Below are 21,986 nucleotides of genomic sequence, written 5' to 3'. Positions count from 1 at the left end.
TCACGCAGAATGGCGGCAGGTGTCAAGGCTTGATCAGTATGCCTGACAAGTTGCTTTTTCTTCTCCGTCTTCTTGGAGATACGGGATTGATCTTTAGACTGCACACTGGCTTCAGGAGGTGCAGTGGCCAATGGCTTCACACGAGAAGCTTTTGGAGGTGCGGCTAATGATGAAGCCTTAACCTTCTTTGGCTTCTTCGGCCTTGGAGTAGGAGCAGGGGCTTCATCAGAATCAGCATCATTGTTGGAATGATCCACTCTGGCACCATGAACCAAGACATAGGAGATGAGACCATCAAGGTTTGCAAAGGGGCCAATTCTATTCTCTTCAACTTCACGTGTCCCATCCTCACGGGGAGCAGAGGGACCAGGATTGAAGTCTAATCCCCATGACTTCTTGTTTTCCTTTGCTGAAGACATAGCAAACTGGAAGTTGCACTTGAAGAGATTGTCGTCGCGATACCAGAGCAATGATGATGGGTCGGCTTCTTCAGGCTGTGGCCCATGGACCATGCAAGGATAGAATTCTTGCGCAATGGCTTCAGCTTTGTTCTTGGGGGGAAGGCCTCGATAGAGAATATCACCCCAAGGGCTCTTGATAGCATTTTTCTCTGCGTACTCCTGGGTGACGAACTTGTACTTGTACCACTGTTCAGCCCAATAGCATCGAATCCATTGGATTCGAGTCTTGCGCTGATTGTAATCTTCTTCAGGATCTGTTTTATACATTTCTGCCAGATCCTCAGGCAGATCCTTCGAAGTTCCCCCACGACGCTGTCTGCCACCCTTCCTGACTGATTTTTCTGCAGCCATGAACTTCAAGCTGAATGGCTTCAATACGTTCAGAGGCTTCAGAGATTTATGCTTGCTGGTCAAGCAGGAACTGGCTTCAGGAGAATTGATATGATGCTGTAAGTATTCTGCAAACGAATGCAGACTATGAGAACCAAGGGATTCTCCCACGGACATGTACCTGTGACAGCATTAGAGATGCGAGGGAAGGGGAAGAGGTCATATGCATTCTCAGAAGATTTTGAAGATAAATCAGTTTGAAGACATTGACCTCATGATGCGAAGACATTCACTTATATGTGGTGAGTTGGTTCCAGATTTGTACCAATCCGTGAATAAGTACAAGTGAGGAATCAAACTAGATAGGAAATCTAAGTGAATAGACTAGGCATTATGAGATGCAGATAGAATAGATCTAACATTGAGTAGGAAGAAACTACTTTCGGTAAGTAGGATGAATCTATGAAGATCAAAAAGGTGGTAAAAATAGAGTTATAATTACCGCACGACGAACTGCTAGATGGGAAGAATGAGAGACCGAGCAGTTCAGCCCACCATGCCCTAACTTGGCGACGGAGGACACCTATAGCGACGGGGGAGAGGACGATGTCCGCGGCCGGCGTGAGGACGGCGTCGGAGAAGTCACGGCAGCTAAGCGCTTCGTCGCCGGCGTCGTCGCGAGCTAGCGGTGGCGCTAGGGTTTTGACGGAGGTGGAGAGGTGGAAGAAGGATTTATTTACCGCAGGGGACAAGTATTTATAAGTAGGTGAGAGACACATCGCAATTACGCTGGTGCCCCTGGCGGTTCACATCTGAGGGGTACGTGGCAAGCATGCAACATACTTAGAATTGTCCCACGTTCCCACGCCCGCCAAGTATGTCGGATGTTCATTCCGGCTTCTCCGGATATCGACAATTTAAATAGGACTTGATGTTTTGTCTCTGGGTCTTCTGCTGACAAGGATGCAGAGAAGGCATTCGACAGTTTCAATAGAATGCATATGATTTGGACAGATAGAGTTTGAGATAGTAAGCATAGAGAGATTAGGGTCCGATCACATTCACTTAGTTCAAAAGATTCAACTTGAAGACATAGCTATAAGTGAATGCTGTAGAGGACAGAACGCTAGTGTATATATATATATATATATATATATATATATATATATATATATATATGCAATCAACTCATCATAGCGGAGAAAATCATGAAGATAAATAGAAACTGAAGACAAACCAAATGTGAAGTCTTTGCAATATAACGCCATGAGTGAAACACTTCAAACAGAGAAGTTTGGTGGTGGCGTTACCCACCGTATAGGAAGTATTAGACCCAGACACGGCGCACAATTATCGTGGCGCTCCGAAGTCAAATTCCATGTTAATGTATTCACACTCAGAGTGTAAATCTTCATTGATTGAAGATATACATTACTTCGTGTGTTGCACATCTAAGTCATCAACATGCATAAGGGTTAGGATGTGTGCCTGATCACAGGACATTAGAGGATTCCAAGATATTTAGCTCACACCGTAACCTGCAAAACCTTTTCTCATCCAAGGGCTTTGTGAAGATATCTGCCAGTTGCTCTTCAGTGTTGACGTGCATGATATCTATATCTTTCTTCATAACATGATCTCCGAGAAAGTGATGACGTATTTCAATGTGCTTTGTCTTCGAGTGCTGGACTGGATTGTTGGCAATCTTGATGGCACTTTCATTGTCGCAGAAGAGAGGGACTTGCTTCAGATCGATGCCATAGTCCTTGAGAGTTTGCTTCATCCACAGAAGCTGAGCACATCAGGATCCAGCAGCAATGTATTCAGATTCAGCAGTTGAGAGTGATACACAGTTCTGCTTCTTTGAAGACCAACAGACAAGTGATCGACCAAGAAAATGACATGTGCCTGATGTAGACTTGCGATCCACCTTGTCACCAGCATAATCAGCATCCGAGAATCCAACCAGATCAAACCTTGAGCCCTTTGGATACCATAATCTGAGTGTTGGGGTGTAAGCCAAATATCTAAGAATTCGCTTCACTGCTAAGTGATGCGATTCCTTTGGTGCCGCTTGGAATCGAGCACACATGCAAACACTAAGCATAATATCTGGCCTAGATGCACATAGGTAAAGTAAAGAACCAATCATGGAGCGGTATACCTTTTGATCGAACTCTTTACCATTGTCACCGGGACCAAGATGATGTTTGGCTGGCATTGGCGTCGTGTAACCTTTGCAATCTTGCATGCCGAACTTCTTCAGGCAATCTTTGAGATATTTTTCTTAAGATATGAAGATGCCATTTCTTTGTTGATGGATTTGAAGACCAAGGAAGAACTTCAGCTCACCCATCATGGACATCTGACATTGCTCTTGCATCATAAATCCAAACTCATCACTGTACTTCTAGTTGGTGCAGCCGAAGATTATGTCATCAACATATATTTGGCACACAAACAGTTCACCATCATATGTCTTCGTGAAGAGTGTGGGATTGAGGGATCCAGGTTTGAAGCCTTTGCTCTTCAGGAAGTCTTTGATTGTATCATACCAGGCGCGAGGAGCTTGTTTGAGGCCATACAGTGCTTTGTTGAGTTTGTACACCATATCAGGATGTTTTGGATCTTCAAAGCCAGGTGGTTGTGCAACATATACTTCTTCTTCAATCTTGCCATTGAGAAATGCACTCTTTACATCCATTTGATATAGCAAGATGTTGTGATGATTAGCATAGGCTAGCAGTATGTGAATAGCTTCAAGCCTAGCAACAGGAGCAAATGTTTCATCGAAGTCAATTCCTTCAACTTGAGTATATCCTTGAGCCACAAGACGTGCTTTGTTTCTGACGACTTGACCATGCTCATCTTGCTTGTTTCGATATATCCACTTTGTTCCAATAATGTTATGCTTGCGAGGGTCAGGTCGCTTGACAAGTTCCCAAACATTATTCAGCTTGAACTGTTGAAGTTCTTCTTGCATGGCTTGAATCCATTCAGGTTCCATAAAAGCTTCAGTAACTTTCTTGGGTTCTGATATTGACACAAGTGAAAAGTGCCCACAGAAGTTTGCTAACTGTGTCGCTCTTGAGCGAGTAAGCGAACCAGGCGCATTGATGCTGTAAATTATCTTCTCAATTTGTACTTCATTTGCAACATGAGGATGAATTGGACGCAGACCTTGCTCATGCTGATCATTGTCATCATTGGAAGTATTGTCTTCGGTCTGAGCATTGTCTTCAGGTTGGTTTGGTGCAGAAATGATAAGTTCCTCTTCAGGCTGTGCTTCAGAGGGCATGATCTCACTAGTTCCCATCAACTTGATAGATTCACAGGAAGGAGCTTCATCAAGTGTACTTGGCAGAATTTCTCTTTGTGAACCATTGGTTTCATCAAATCGCACATCCACTGTTTCAACGATTTGTAGTGGAACAGGTTGAAGACTCTGTAAGAGCGCGAATCCTTTCCATAGCCAAGCATGAAGCCTTCATGAGCTTTGGGTTCAAATTTTGACTTGTGATGGGGATCCTTGATCCAACATCTAGCACCAAAGACTCTGAAGTAGCTGACATTTGGCTTCTTGCCAGTGAGGAGCTCATAGGATGTTTTGCCCAGAAGCTTATGGATGTAGACATGGTTGATGATGTGACAAGCTGTATCAATGGCTTCAGGCCAGAACTTTCTTGGTGTCTTGTACTCGTCAAGCATTGTTCGAGCCATCTCAATAAGGGTTCTGTTTTTGCGCTCAACAATGCCATTTTGCTGTGGTGTATATGGAGCAGAAAATTCATGAGTGATTCCCATTGTATCCAAATAAAGATCAAGTCCGGTGTTCTTGAATTCAGTGTCGTTATCACTTCTGATATGCTTGATCTTGACGCCATAGTTGTTCATTGCTCGATTAGCGAATTGTCTGAAGACATCTTGTACTTCAGTCTTGTAGAGAATTATGTGCACCCATGTGTATCTTGAGTAGTCATCAACAATGACGAAGCCATAGAGACACGCCGTTGTTGTGAGGGTGGAGTAGTGGGTAGGTCCAAATAAGTCCATGTGTAGTAGCTCGAAGGGTTGAGATGTTGTCATGATGGTCTTCGAAGGATGCTTGGCCCTTGTCATCTTTCCAGCTTCGCAGGCACCACACAGATGATCTTTCTTGAACTTGACACCTTCGATGCCTATGACATGCTTCTTCTTGATGAGAGTGTGCAAGTTCCTCATGCCTGCATGCCCCAGCCTTCGATGCCAGAGCCAGCATTCTGAAGCTTTAGCAAGAAGACATACGGAAAGTTTTGGACCTGCTGAGAAATCTACCATGTATAGATCACCTTTCCTATACCCTTCAAAGACTAGAGATTTGTCAGATTCCATTAGTACAAGGCAACGATATTTTCCAAATATCACAATCATGTTTAAGTCACAAAGCATTGAGACAGACATTAAGTTGAATCCAAGGGATTCAACAAGCATCACTTTATCCATGTGTTGATCCTTTGAGATTGCAACTCTACCTAGACCCAATACTTTGCCTTTATCAGTGTCAGCAAATGTGATTTGACTCTTGTCGGATGGACATAAGGTTGAGTCCATGAGAAGACTTTGATCGCCAGTCATATGATTAGTGCATCCGCTGTCAATAATCCATTCTGAAGCTTTTGGTGTACCCTACAGTGCAGTTAGAGGGATAGGCTTCACAATGTATGTTGTGAAACATAAGCATTTGATGCACACTTAGATTATCACAGCATAGATGAAAGTTAGCACACAGTATGACAGGTAAGCGATTCATATGTGGAATACATATTAAGTTATTTTATCATGCGTCCCTTTGTGTTTTAGGTCCCCAGCAATTATGTTGGACGCCATTGATCGCTGACTGGAGACCACATTCTGCAAAAGAGAGTTAATTCTTCTTCACCACCCACATTTTCAAGGGTGGCTTAGAAGCAATGAGTCTAAGTGCAGCATCTGAGAATTTCGGCTTTGAAGCCCTAGCAAATAGCCTTGCAGGAGATGAATGATACTCATGTGAATAAGCAGAAAAGTTCTTAGTTCTATGAACATAGCGATTTGAAGACACACGCTCATATTCATGAGTCTGAGTATGATTTCCCTGCAAAACATTGGCATTAGGGTGACTCAAGTGAGTCCTGTGTTCGTAAGTAGCCGTTGGGCCATATGATGCCTTTGGTCTGGGGTTTGTCTTCTTCCCTGGTGGTGTCATGATGACATTCACTGGAAGATTCTCAAGGCAGCTTTTGGGAACCCAGATCTTCTTCATAGGAGGTCCATTCTTGCAGTTAGTACCAATATACCTTGTAAACACTTCACCATTCTGATTTTTGAACAGTTTATAGTTTGCATCAAAGGATTCATCAATGATAATAGGATTAGCACAGGTAAATCCAGATAAAGTAGATGGATCCACTGAAGGTTCCTTTGCAGCAACCCATGTGGTTTTGGGATACTGCTCAGGCTTCCAGTAGGAACCATTAGCATTCATTTTCCTCTCGAACCCAACACCCTCTTTCCTAGGGTTTCGGTTCAGAATCTGCTTTTTGAGGACATCACAAAGTGTCTGATGCCCTTTCAGACTTTTATACATCCCTGTTTCAAGCAATGTCTTCAACCTAGCATTTTCATCAGCAATAGCAGTGGTATCCTCAGAAGAGGGGTTAGTTACCACATCAGTAGTTGAAGACAGAGCAACAGTAGCAGCAGTGGAACATTCAACAATAGAGGTAGCGTTATCACGCTCAATGCATTTTAAGCATGGTGGTTCAAATTCATCCTGAGCGGGACTGATCTGTTGGGCGAGTAATGAATCGTGCTTCTTCAGAAGAACTTCATAATCCACTCTTACCTTTTCAAGATCTTGCTCTCTTTGAAGACATTCAAAAGAAAGTTTCTCATGATCAGATAAGAGAGCATTATGTTGATCTTGAAGGGCGTCAAACTTGGAGTGAAGTCTCTGAAGACTATCAGCCAAAGCTTTTGACTGATCCATTTCTTCGCCCAACATATCATCGCTCTTACTAAGCATGTTTTGAATCTTTTCCAAAGCTCTTTGTTGTTTAGTGGCAAGGGAAGCAAGTTTGACATAGCTGGGGCCAAATCCATCACCTGATTCATCATCACTAGTTTCAGAAAGATAGCATTCAGTTACCTTAGCACCCCCTGCCATGAGGCATGGTGAAGATGAAGACGGTTCAGGTGGAAAAGTCATCTCTTTAAGAGACTCCTTGTAGTCATCAAGCCAAGGATCATGACAATTAGGATGACTATCATAGACCTCAGCAAGTCGGTCCCAGATTATCTTCTCGTGATTGAGGTGCATGACGTTCCTGAACTGATTTCGGGACAGGCAGGAGCAGATGACATCCTTTGCAGTGAGGTTCAGTAGAGTGTACTTACGAATGTCATCAGCCTCCGCCATCTTGCATAGATCGGTGAGACCAATCTCGATGACGGTCCACAGTTCGCTGTCCATAGCCATGAGTCGCTTCTTCATCATGGCTTTCCACCGGGGATACTCATGACCGTCAAAGGTGGGGTAAGATACATTCCTCAATCCTGCAGTCGACATAGCTAAACTCCAGGTGGTTAAACCGAATCACACGGAACAAGGGAGTACCTTGCTCTGATACCAATTGAAAGTGCTAGTTATCGACTAGAGGGGGGGGGGGTGAATAGGCGATTTTAGGAAAGTCTTCAAAACATGGAAGTTTCGAAGACAAACAATAGAAACAACCTAATTGATATGCAGCGGAAGATAAACTACAACAAGCAAGCCATAATCAAATATGCAATAGCATTAACGTTCGAAGATTAATAGCAGCTAGGTAGTAGGATTAGGATGGAAGATAGTATGAAGCCAATCAACAATAGTAGCCAAGCAATGAAGTCAATCAGATAAGACGATAAGCAATGACTTCACGAAGACAAACTCAAAGTAAAGGAGGGAAGAGATAGAACCAGTTGATTGTTGAAGACACAAGATTTGTTGGACCAGTTCCAGTTGCTGTGACAACTGTATGTCTGGTTAGGGAGGCTGAGATTCAACTCAGAAGACCGTGTCTTCACCTTATTCCCCTTGAGCTAAGGACACTTAGTCCCCGCCCAATCACTCTGGTAAGTCTTCAAGGTAGACTTCCAAACCTTCACAGACTTCGTTCACCCGACAATCCACAATGACTCTTGGATGCTCAAAACGCGACGCCTAACTGGCTGGAGGATACACAGTCCTCAAGTGTAATAAGTCTTCAGGTCACACAGACAAAAAGACTTCAGTGATGCCTAACACTCTTTGGCTCTGGGTGTTTGGGCTTTGTCCTCGCAAGGATTTCTCTCTCTCAAATGCTTCGAGGTGGGTTGCTCTCAAACGACAAAAGCCGTATACTAACTCTGAGCAGCCACCAATTTATGGTGTAGGGGGTGGGCTATTTATAGCCACTAGGCAACCTGATCTGATTTGTCCGAAATGACCCTGGGTCACTAAGGAACTGACACGTGTTCCAACGGTCAGATTTCAAACACACACGGCAACTTTACTTGGGCTACAAGCAAAGCTGACTCATCCAACTCTGGATAAGATTTGCTCTCATTGTCTTTGCTCGAAGACACAGGATTTGGGTTTAGCATCACTTCAGTCACTCTGACTTAGTTCACTTGGACCCCACTTAACAGTACGGTGGTTCCTATGACTCAACAAAGAAGAAAAGGAAACAACGAAACCACACAGTCTTCGCTCTCCATAGCCTTCACTCAGTGTCTTCTCATGTCATAGACTTCAGTGTGAATATCTTCACACACCACCATTGTCTTCAATGTCTTCATACATTTTTAGGGGTCATCTCCGGTAGGTAAACCGAATCAATGAGGGACACTACCTGTGTTATCCTGCAATTCTCACAAACGCATTAGTCCCTCAACCAACTTTGTCGTCAATACTCCAAAACCAACTAGGGGTGGCACTAGATGCACTTACAGTGGTGACAATGGGATATTGATGTGATCTACTTGATGTATGTTTTGGTGATCAACTTGCGGGTTCAATGAACCTATGCATAGGGGTTGGCATACGTTTTCGTCTTGACTCTCCGGTAGAAACTTTGGGGCACTCTTTGAAGTACTTTGTGTTGGTTGAATAGATGAATCTGAGATTGTGTGATGCATATTGTATAATCATGCCCACGGATACTTGAGATGACATTGGAGTATCTTGGTGACATTAGGGTTTTGTTTGATTTGTGTCTTAAGGTGTTATTCTAGTATGAACTCTATGATAGATTGAACGGGAAGAATAGCTTCATGTTATTTTACTACAGACTCTTGAATAGATCGATTAGAAAGGATAAATTTAAGGTGGTTTCGTACCCTATCATAATCTCTTCGTTTGTTCTCCGCTATTAGTGACTTTGGAGTGACTCTTTGTTGCATGTTGAGGGATAGTTATATGATCCAATTATGTTATTATTGTTGAGAGAACTTGCACTAGTGAAAGTATGAACCTCAGGCCTTGTTTCCTATCATTGCAATAACGTTTACGCTCACTTTTATTATTAGTTACCTTGCTATTTCTATATTTTCAGATTACAAAAACCTATATCTACCATCCATATTGTACTTGTATCACCATCTCTTCTCCGAACTAGTGCACCTATACAATTTACCATTGTATTGGGTGTGTTGGGGACACAAGAGACTCTTTGTTATTTGGTTGCAGGGTTGTTTGAGAGAGACCATCTTCATCCTACGCCTCCCACAGATTGATAAACCTTAGGTCATCCACTTGAGGGAAATTTTCTACTGTCCTACAAACCTCTGCACTTGGATGCCCAACAACGTCTACAAGAAGAAGGTTGTGTAGTAGACATCCAGCTCTTTTCTGGCGCCCTTGCCACGGAGGTGAGTGCTTGAAGGTATATCTTTAGATCTTGCAATTGAATCTTTCTGTTTCTTGTTTTAGCACTAGTTTAGTTTATAAAATAAAATTATAAAAAAATGGAATTAAGTTTGTCTCATACGCTTCATCTTTTTAATATCTTTCGTGAGAATGATGGAAAGGAAAATTGTGCTCAAGTGCTAGAAGAAGAAATCTATAAAATGTTTGGCACTAAATCTTTGAATGTGGAGCATGATTGCAATGTTGTTAGTATGAATTCTTTGAAGACCCATGATGCTAATGATATGCAAAGCCACAAGCTTGGGGATGGTATGTTTGATGAATATGATATTTCTTGTCCCCCAAGTTTTGATGAGAAAATTTATTATGATGAAAGCATGACTCCTATTTATGATGATTATTGTGATGATACGTATGCTATAAAGAATAATGATAACCATGAAACTTGTCATCATGATTTTAGTTTTCCATTGTATTATGCTTCACATGATATTTATTTTGTTGAGTTTGCTCCCACTACTATTAATGAGAATAAATTTGTTTATGTGGAGAGTAGTAAAATTTGTATGCAAGTAGATCATGAAAATAATGCTTTAGGTGGTGGTTATATGGTTGAATTCATTCATGATGCTACTGAAAATTATTATGAGAGAGGATCATATGCTTCTACATATTGCAATAATATCAAGTTTCCTCTCTATGTGTTGAAAATCTTGAAGATTTGCTTGTTTTACCTTCCTATGCTAGTTGATTATTGTTCCCATAAGTTGTTTGCTCACAAAATCCCTATGCATAGGAAGTGGGTTAGACTTAAATGTGCTAGTCATATTCTTCATGATTCCCTCTTTATGTTTCAATTCTTATCTTTTATGTGAGCATCATTGAAATCATCATGCCTAGCTAGGGGCTTTAAACAATGGCGCTTGTTGGGAGGCAACCCAATGTTACTTTTGTCCCTTGCTTTTTGTTCCTGTTTAGTAATAAATAATTCATCTAGCCTCTGGTTAGATGTGGTTTTATTTTTTAATTAGTGTTTGGGCCAAGTAGAACCTTTGGGAAGACTTGGGTGAAGTCATTGCGATCTTGCTGTAAAAACAGAAACTTTAGCGCTCACGAAATTAGCTGCCATTTTTTACTGGAGAGTGCTTTTAGGTTTATTCTTTTTTAAGATGATTGATAGACAAATTACTCAGGTCAAACAATTTATTTCAGAATTTTTGTAGTTACATAAGTATTCGAATGATACAGATTACTACAGACTGTTCTATTTTTGACAGATTCTGTTTTCTATGTGTTGTTTGCTTATTTTGATGAATCTATGAGTAGTATCGGAGGGTATGAACCATAGATAAGTTGTAATACAGTAGATATTACACCAATATGAATTTAGAATGAGTTCACAACAGTACCTAAGTGGTGATTTAATTTCTTATACTAACGGAGCTTATGAGTTTTCTGTTGAGTTTTGTGTTGTGAAGTTTTCAAGTTTTGGTTAAAGATTCGATGGACTATGGAATAAGGAGTGGAAATAGCCTAAAATTGGGGATTACCAAGTCACCCCAAGGTAATATTCAAGGACAACCAAGAGCCTAAGCTTGGGGATGCCCCGGATGGCATCCCCTCTTTCGTCTTCGTTCATCGGTAACTTTACTTGGAGCTATATTTTTATTCACCACATGATATGTGTTTTGCTAGGAGAGTCATTTTCTTTTGTTAGTATTTTCTTGATTTTATTTATAATAATGTTTTTCATCTCTATTTTCAATAAATATGTCAAGGATAACCTTTACCATGCTTATTTTGCAAGTATACATGTTGGTGTTTCAAAACAGAAAGTTTACCGCTGTTGCAAAAATTCCCTAGCAAAGCCAGATAATGATATAATATTGAAACTTTTTGCATTTTGAGTTCTGATAAATATTCTACAGTTTAGTATTTTTCTCATAATTTTTGGAGTTAGGGAAGTATGATGAATCTTGCATTCTTTACAGACTATACTGTTTTGGCAGATTGCTGTTATGTTTGCATTGTTTGCATATGTTTGCTTGTTTAATGGTTCTATTTGAGGATAGGAGTATTAAATATGCAGTGACATTTAGTATGCAATGTTGAATAATAATTTTAGTAATTTGTTACAGTAGAAAATGATAAGGTTTTTGCATTGGTTTATACTAACTTATCTCACGAGTTCTTGTTGAGTTTGGTGTGGATGAAGCTTTCGAGATTTAGGAAACCAAGATATAAAAGGAATTAAGGAGACGCAAAAGTTCAAGCTTGGGGATTCCCAAGGCACCCCAAGACAATATTTTAAGAAGTCTCAAGCATCTAAGCTTGGGGATGCCCCGGTAGGCATCCCACCTTTCTTCTTCAACAATTACCGATTAGTATCGGTTGAGCCTAAGTTTTTGCTTCTTCACATGAGTTGTGCTATCCTTGCAATGCCATTTTTTTATTGTTGTTTGAATAAAATACCAAGATCTGAAATTCTTAAATGAGAGAGAGTCTTCACATAGCTACATAATTATTTAACTACTCATTGATCTTCACTTATACCTTTTTGGAGTAGTTTGTCATTTACTCGTGTGCTTCACTTATATCCTATGAGTAAATGGTTGAATGAGTTGAATGTCATAAATCTAAAATTATATATGTTTCATATTCCTACACCATTGGGAGTATTGACTTCACATATACGAAGTATAGGTGATAAATTTATTGAAGGTTAGCAAACATTGTATTGGTCACTTGAACAATTCATGAAAGAATATTAAAGGAAGAGAGATTTCACATATAAATATACTATCTTAGACATCTTCTATGATTGTGAGCCCCATTAATTATTTTCAAACCTAAGCAAATTAGTTGAAATTGGAAAAGGAAGACAACATAATGAGTTATGCTTGGGCATATTTGTATAGAAGTTATATTGTTATAGATCCTGCAACATGTGGTGCTTGCTATTTAGAATCCTTTGCTAGCCTAAATATCTGTACTAAGCGGGAATACTTCTTGTGCATCCAAATCCCTTGAACCAAGTTTCTTCCATGAGTGTCCACCATATCTACCTATTTGCGGTATTTACCTACCGTTCCAAGTAAATTTGCATGTGCCAAACTCTAAACCTTCAAATAATAATCTGTTTTGCATGCTCGAATCGCTCATGTAGTGACTAGGGGCTGTCAGTATCTTCCATGCTAGGTGGGTTATTCTCACGATGAATGGACTCCGCTCATCATTCACGAGAAAAATGGCTGGTAACTGGGATGCCCAGTCCCATGATCAAAAGATCAAAATCAAATCAATTGCAAACAAAACTCCCCCAGGATTGTTGTTTGTTGGAGGCACCCGTTCTTTCGGGCAAGCCATGGATTGATGATTGTTAGTGGAGGGGGAGTAAAAAAACTTTACAATTCTATTTGGGAACCGCCTATAATGTATGTAGTATGGAAGATATTGGGAACTCTTGGTTGTTATGTTGACAATGAAAGTATACCTCTCAAAATTATTTATCTCCATTTCAAAATCGAGCTCTGGCACCTCTGCAAATCCCTGCTTCCCTCTGCGAAGGGCCTATCTTTTACTTTTATGCAAGAGTCAGTAGTATTCCTTCTCATTCCAATCTAGTCTTTAGTTGGCAAGCATCATGTGATGGGGAAAGATCTAAGCATATATGGCCATTCAAATATATTTGATCATGAATTATTATTGTTGACAATTATCTATATGATAAGTAAGTTGGGAGGTGAAACATTAAGCCCCTATCTTTCTCTGTGTTCGATCGATGCTATTTGTTCTAAAAATAAGCTTTGAGTGGTAGCAATCATGGAAGACTATATGATAGTTGAGTATGTGGGATTTGCTAAATCAAAGCTCTTACATAGACCCTTCCTGAAAATAAGATGAATTGCAATTGTTTGGTGACTGAGAACATAGTTTGCTAGTTTTCAAGAAAGTTTATGGTCTATGCTTTAACATGTGAACAGCTTGTTACTTGATCATGAGAAGTTTTATGAGATGAGCTACTGTTATGACATATAATGATGCTAGAAAAGGTGATTGAAATTATCATTGATCAAACTTATGCACCTGCTAGCATTCACACTTCATTAATTCTTTCTTTTATCATTTACCTACTCGAGGACGAGCAAGAATTAAGCTTGGGGATGCTGATACATCTCCAACATATCTATAATTTATGAAGTATTCATGTTATTATATTATCTGAAATGGATGTTTAATGGGCTTTACTATACACTTTTATATTATTTTTTGGGACTAACCTATTAACCGGAGGCCCAGCCTAGATTGTTGTTTTTGCCTATTTCAGTGTTTCGCAGAAAAGGAATATCAAACTGAGTCCAAACGGAATGAGACCTTCGGGAGAGTTATTTTTGGAACGGAAGAAATCCAGGAGACTTGGAGTGGACGTCAGGGAAGCTTCGAGGAAGCCACGAGGCAAGGAGGTGCGCCCTACCCCCTAGGCACGCCCCCGCCCTCGTGGGCCCCTCATGGCTCCCCTGACTGACTTCTTTCGCCTATATATGTCCATATACCCTAAAAACATCAAGGAGCACAAGAGATCGGGAGTTCTGCCGCTGTAAGCCTCTGTAGCCACCAAAAACCAATCGGGACCCTGTTCTATCACGTTGCTAAAGGGGGGATCCCTCATCGGTGGCCTTCTTCATCATCCCGGGGCTCTCCATGACGAGGAGGGAGTAGTTCACCCTCGGGCTGAGGGTATGTACCCGTAGCTATGTGTTTGATCTCTCTCTCTCTCTCATGTTCTTGATTTGGCACGATCTTGATGTATCGCGAGCTTTGCTATTATAGTTGGATCTTATGATGTTTCTCCCCCTCTACTCCCTTGTAATGGATTGAGTTTGCCCTTTAAAGTTATCTTATCGGATTGAGTCTTTAAGGATTTGAGAACACTTGATGTATGTCTTGCCCTGCTTATCTGTGGTGACAATGGGATATTCACGTTATCTACTTGATGTATGTTTTGGTGATCAACTTGCGGGTTCAATGAACTTATGCATAGGGGTTGGCACACATTTTCGTCTTGACTCTCCGGTAGAAACTTTGGGGCACTCTTTGAAGTACTTTGTGTTGGTTGAATAGATGAATCTGAGATTGTGTGATGCATATCGTATAATCATGCCCACGGATACTTGAGGTGACATTGGAGTATCTAGGTGACATTAGGGTTTTGGTTGATTTGTGTCTTAAGGTGTTATTGTAGTATGAACTCTATGATAGATCGAACGGAAAGAATAGCTTCATGTTATATTACTACAGACTCTTGAATAGATCTATTAGAAAGGATAACTTTGAGGTGGTTTTGTACCCTACCATAATCTCTTCGTTTGTTCTCCGCTATTAGTGACTTTGGAGTGACTCTTTGTTGCATGTTGAGGGATAGTTATATGATCCAGTTATGTTATTATTGTTGAGAGAACTTGCACTAGTGAAAGTATAAACCTTAGGCCTTGTTTCCTATCATTGCAATACCGTTTATGCTCACTTTTATTATTAGTTACCTTGTTGTTTCTATATTTTGAGATTACAAAAACCTATATCTACCATCCATATTGCACTTGTATCACCATCTCTTCGCCGAACTAGTGCACCTATACAATTTACCATTGTATTGGGTGTGTTGGGGACACAAGTGACTCTTTGTTATTTCGTTACATGGTTGTTTGAGAGAGACCATCTTCATCCTACACCTCCCACGGATTGATAAACCTTAGGTCTCCACTTGAGGGAAATTTTCTACTGTCCTACAAACCTCTGCACTTGGAGGCCCAACAACGTCTACAAGAAGAAGGTTGTGTAGTAGACATCAGAGTCCAAGTAGGAATCCCCCCTTGGCGCGCCCTAACCTAGCCGGCCTCCTCTCTCCCTCCCTCCTTTATATAAGTGGACAGGGGGCACCCCAATAACACAACAGACAACACAAGTTGATCTTTTAGCTGTGTGCGATGCCCCCCTCCACAATTACACACCTTGATCATACCGTTATGGAGCTTAGGCGAAGCCCTGCGCCGGTAGCATCATCATCACCGTCACCACGCCGTCGTGCTGACAGAACTCACCCTTGGTCTAGACTGGATCAAGAGTAATAGGGACATCATCGAGCTGAACATGTGCTGAACGCGGAGGTGCCGTACGTTCGGTACTTGGATCGGTCGGATCGTGAAGATGTGCGACTACATCAACCGCGTTGTCATAACGCTTCCGCTTTCGGTCTACGAGGGTACGTGGACACACTCTCCCCTCTCGTTTCTATGCATCACATAGATAGATCTTGCATGATCGTAGGATTTTTTTTGAAATTACCGTGTTCCCCAATAGTGGCATCCGAGCCAGGTCTATGCGTAGATGTTATTTGCATGAGTACAACACAAAGAGTTGTGGGCGATAATAGTCATACTGCTTACCAGCATGTCATACTTTGATTCGGCGGTATTGTTGGATGGAGCGGCTCAGACTGACATTACGCATACGCTTACGCGAGACTGGTTCTACCGACGTGCTTCGCACATTGGTGTCTGGTGAGTGTCCGTTTCTCCAACTTTAGTTGAATCGAGTGTGGCTATGCCCAGTCCTTCTTGAAGGTTAAAACAACACACTTGACGAAAAATCATTGTGGTTTTGATGCGTAGGTAAGAGCGGTTCTTTCTCATCTCGTAGCAGCCATGTAAAACTTGCAACAACAAAGTAGAGGACGTCTAACTTGTTTTTGCAGGGCTTGCTGTGATATGATATGGTCAAGCATGATGTGATATAAATTGTTGTATGAGATGATCATGTTTTGTAACAAAGTTATCAGCAACTGGCAGGAGCCATATGGTTATCGCTTTATTGTGTGCAATGCAATTGCCCTGTAATTGTTTTTACTTTATCACTAAGCGGTAGCAATAGTCGTAGAAGCAATAGTTGGCGAGACGACAACGATGCTACGATGAAGATCAAGGTGTCGTGCCGATGACGATGGTGATCATGACGGTGCTTTGGAGATGGAGATCAAAGGCACAAGATGATGATGGCCATATCATATCACGTATATATTTATTGCTTGTGATGTTTATCCTTTATGCATCTTATTTTGCTTAGTTCGGCGGTAGCATTACAAGATGATCCCTTACTGAATTTCAAGGTATAAGTGTTCTCCCTGAGTATGCACCGTTGCTACAGTTCTTCGTGCTGAGACACCACGTGATGATCGGGTGTGATAGGCTCTAGGTTCACATACATCGGGTGCAAGCCAGTTTTGCACACGCAGAATACTCGGGTTAAACTCAACGAACCTAGCATATGCAGATATGACCTCGGAACACTGAGACCGAAAGGTCAAGCGTGAATCATATAGTAGATATGATCAACATAGTGATGTTCACCATTGAAAACTACTCCATCTCACGTGATGATCGAACATGGTTTAGTTGATTTGGATCACGTGATCACTTAGATGATTAGAGTGATGTCTATCTAAGTGGGAGTTCTTAAGTAATATGATTAATTGAACTTCAATTTATCATGAACTTAGTCCTGGTAGTATTTTGCAAATTATGTTGTAGATCAATAGCTTGCGTTATAGCTTCCCTATGTTTTTTCATGTTCCCAGAGAAAACTAAGTTGAAATATGATAGTAGCAATGATGCGGACTGGGTCCGTGATCTGAGGTTTATCCTCATTGCTGTACAGAAGAATTATGTCCTCGATGCACCGCTAGGTGACAAAACTATTGCAAGAGTAGATGTAGACGTTATGAATGTTTGGCTAGCTTAATATGATGACTACTTGATAGTTTAGTGCACCATGCTTTACGGCTTAGAATCGGGACTTCAAAGACATTTTTTGAACGTCATGGACCATATGAGATGTTCCAGGAGTTGAAGTTAATATTTTAAGCAAATACCCGAGTTGAGAGATATGAAGTCTCCAACAAGTTCTATAGCTAAAAGATGGAGGAGAATAGCTCAAGCATTGAGCATATGCTCAGATTGTCTAGGTACTATAATCGCTTGAATCAAGTGGGAGTTAATCTTCCAGATAAGATAGTGATTGACGGAATTCTCTACTCACCATCACCAAGTTACTGGAACTTTGTGATGAACTATAGTATGCAAGGGATGACGAAAACGATTCCCGAGCTCTTCGTCATGCTGAAATCGACGAAGGTAGAAATCAAGAAAGAGCATCAAGTGCTGATGATTGATAAGACCACTAGTTTCAAGTAAAGGGCAAAGGGAAAGAAAGGGAACTTCAAGTAGAATGGCAAGCAAGTTGTCACTCCCATGAAGAAGCCCAAAGCTGGACCAAAGCCTGAAACTGAGTGCTTCTACTACAAAGGAAATGGTCACTGGAAGCGGAAATGCCCTGAATATTTGGTGGATAAGAAGGATGGCAAAGTTAACAAGGGTATATTTGATATAAAGGTTATTGATGTGTACCTTACTAGTGTTTATAGTAGCTCCTGGGTATTTGGTACTTGTTCGGATGCTAAAAATTAGTAACTCAAAACAATAGTTAAGAATAAACAGAGACTAGTTGTGGGTGAAGTGACGATGTGTGTTGGAAGTGGTTCCAAGATTGATATGATCATCATCGCACACTCCCTATACTTTTGAGATTAGTGTTGAACCTAAATAAATGTTATTTGGTGTTTGCATTGAGCATAAATATGATTAGATCATGTTTATTGTGATACGATTATTCATTAAGACAGAGAATAAATTGTTATTCTGTTTACATGAATAAAACCTTCTATGGGCATACACCCAATGTTGATGGTTTACTGATACACATATACATAATATTGATGCCAAAAGATGCAAAGTTGATAATGATAGTGCAACATATTTGTGGCACTACCGTTTAGGTCATATCGGTGTAAAGCGCATGAAGAAACTCCATAAAGATGGATTTTTGGAATCACTTGATTATGAATCATTTGATGCTTGCGAACCGTGCCTTATGGGCAAGATGACTAAAACTCCATTCTCCGGGACAATGGAACGAGCTAGTGACTTATTGGAAATAATACATACCGATATATGCGGTCCAATGAGTATTGATGCTCGTGGCAGGTATCGTTATTTTCTGACCTTCACAGATGATTTGAGCAGATATGGGTATATCTACTTAATGAAACACAAGTCTAAAATATTTGAAAGTTCTAGGAATTTCAGAGTGAAGTGGAGAATCATCGTAACAAGAAAATAAAGTTTTTACGATCTGATCGTAGAGGAGAATATTTGAGTTACGAGTTTGGCCTTCATTTAAAATAATGTGGAATAGTTTCACAGCTCATGCCACATGGAACACCATAGCGTAATGGTGTGTCTGAATGTCGTAACCGCACTTTATTGGATATGGTGCAATCTATGATGTCTCTTACCAGGTTACCACTATCGTTTTGGGGTTATGCATTAGAGACAGCTACATTCACGTTAAACAGGGCACCATCAAAATCCGTTGAGACGATGCCTTAGGGAACTATGGTTTGGCAAGAAACCAAAGTTGTCGTTTCTTAAAGTTTGGGGCTGCAATTATTATGTGAAAAAGCTTCAACCTGATAAGCTCGAACCCAAATCGGAGAAGTGCGTCTTCATAGGATACCCCAAAGGAAATTGTTAGGTACACCTTCTACCACAGATCCGAAGGCAAAATATTTGTTGCTAAGAATGGATCCTTTCTAGAGAAGGAATTTCTCTCGAAAGAAGTGAGTGGGAGGAAAGTAGAACTTGATGAGGTAATTGTACCTTCTCCCTTATTGGAAAGTAGTTCATTACAGAAATTAGTTCCAGTGATTCCTACACCAATTAGTGAGGAAGCTAATGATGATGATCATGAAGGTTCAGATCAAGTTACTACCGAACCTCATAGGTCATCCAGAGTAAGATCCGCACCAGAGTGGTACGGTAATCCTGTTCTGGAAGTCATGTTACTAGACCGTGATGAACCTACGAACTATGAGGAAGCGATGATGAGCCCAGATTCCACAAAATGGCTTGAGGCCATGAAATCTGAGATGGGATCCATGTATGATATGAGAACAAAGTGTGGACTTGCCCGATGATCGGCAAGCCATAGAAAATAAATGGATCTTTAAGAAGAAGACCGACGCAGACGGTAATGTTACTGTTTACAAAGCTCGACTTGTTGCAAAAGGTTTTCGACAAGTTCAAAGAGTTGACTATGATGAGTCTTTCTCACCCATAGCGATGCTTAAGTCTGTCCGAATCCAGTTAGCAATTGCTGCATTTTATGATTATGAAATTTGGCAAATGGATGTCAAAACTGCATTCCTGAATGGATTTCTGGAAGAAGAGTTGTATATGATGCAACCGGAAGGTTTTGTCGATCCAAAAGGTGCTAGCAAAGTGTGCAAGCTCCAGCGATCCATTTATGGACCGGTGCAAGCCTCTCGGAGTTGGAATAAACTCTTTGATAGTGTGATCAAAGCATATGGTTTTATACAGACTTTTGGTGAAGCCTGTATTTACAAGAAAGTGAGTGGGAGCTCTGTAGAATTTCTGATCTTATATGTAGATGACATATTGTTGATTGTAAATGATATAGAATTTCTGGATAGCTGATACGTCTCCAACATATCTATAATTTTTGATTGTTCCATGCTATTATATTACCTGTTTTGGATGTTTAAGGGCTTTATTTTATACATTATTACCATTTTTGGGACTAACCTACTAACCGGAGGCCCAACCCGTATTGCTGTTTTTTTGCCTATTTCAGTATTTTGAAGAAAAGGAATATCAAACAAAGTCCAAACAGAATGAAACCTTCAGGAGCGTGATTTTTGGAATGAACGTGATCCACAGGACTTGGAGTGCAAGTCAAGAAACAGTCGGAGCCTCCACGAGATAGGAGACCCCCCCTATAGGGCGTGCCCCCTATCTCGTGGGCCCCTCGGGCGTCCACCGACGTACTTCTTCCTCCCATATAAGCCTATGTACCCCGAAAACATCCAGGGAGCAACCACAATACAATTTCCACCGCCGTAACCTTCTGTATCCGCGAGATCCCAACTTGGAGCCGTCGCCGGTGTTCTGCCGGAGGGGGAATCCACCATGGAGGGCTTCTACATCAACACCATAGCCCTTCCAATGAGTTGTGAGTAGTTTACCACAGACCTTCGGGTCCATAGTTATTAGCTAGATGGCTTCTTCTCTCTTTTTTGATCTCAATACAATGTTCTTCCCCTCTCTTGTGGAGAACTATTCGATGTAATCTCTTTTTGCGGTGTGTTTGTCAAGATCCGATGAATTGTGGGTTTATGATCAGATTTATCTATGGATAATAATTGAATCTTCTCCGAATTCTTTTATATGATTGAGTTATCTTTGCAAGTCTCTTCGAATTATTGGTTTGGTTTGGCCTACTAGATTGATCTTTCTTGCCATGGGAGAAGTGCTTAGCTTTGGGTTCAATCTTGCGGTGTTCTTACCCAGTGACAGAAAGGGTTGCAAGCCACGTATTGTATTGTTGCCATCGAGGATAAAAAGATGGGGTTTATATCATATTGCTTGAGTTTATCCCTCTACATCATGTCATCTTGCTTAATGCGTTACTATGTTCTTATGAACTTAATACTCTAGATGCATGCTGGATAGCGGTCGATGTGTGGAGTAATAGTAGTAGATGCAGGAAGGAGTCGGTCTACTTGTTGCGGACGTGATGCCTATATACATGATCATGCCTAGATAACATCATAATTATTCGCTTTTCTATCAATTGCTTGACAGTAATTTGTTCACCCACCGTAATACTTATGCTCTTGAGAGAAGCCACTAGTGAAACCTATGGCCCCGGGGTCTATCTCTTATCATATTTGCTTCCAATCTACTTTTATTTGCATCTTTATTTTCTACATCTATATTATAAAATACCAAAAATATATTTATCTCATCATATTATCTCTATCAGATCTCACTTTCGCAAGTGGCCGTGAAGGGATTAACAACCCCTTTGTCGCGTTGGTTGCGAGTTCTTTGTTTGTTTGTGTAGGTTCGTGGGACTTGTTGAGAAGCCTCCTACTGGATTGATACCTTGGTTCTCAAAAACTGAGGGAAATACTTATGCTACTGTGCTGCATCACCCTTTCCTCTTCAAGGAAAACCAACACAATCTCAAGATGTAGCAAGAAGGATTTCTGGCGCCATTGCCGGGGAGGTCTTCGCTCAAGTCAAGACATACCAAGTACCCATCACAAACTCATCTCCCTCGCATTTACATTATTTTCCATTTGCCTCTCGTTGTCC

Source organism: Triticum aestivum, chromosome 1B, assembly GCF_018294505.1.
Source record: "Triticum aestivum cultivar Chinese Spring chromosome 1B, IWGSC CS RefSeq v2.1, whole genome shotgun sequence".
Taxonomy (NCBI): Eukaryota; Viridiplantae; Streptophyta; class Magnoliopsida; order Poales; family Poaceae; genus Triticum; species Triticum aestivum.
This window is presented reverse-complemented; position numbering follows the sequence as displayed.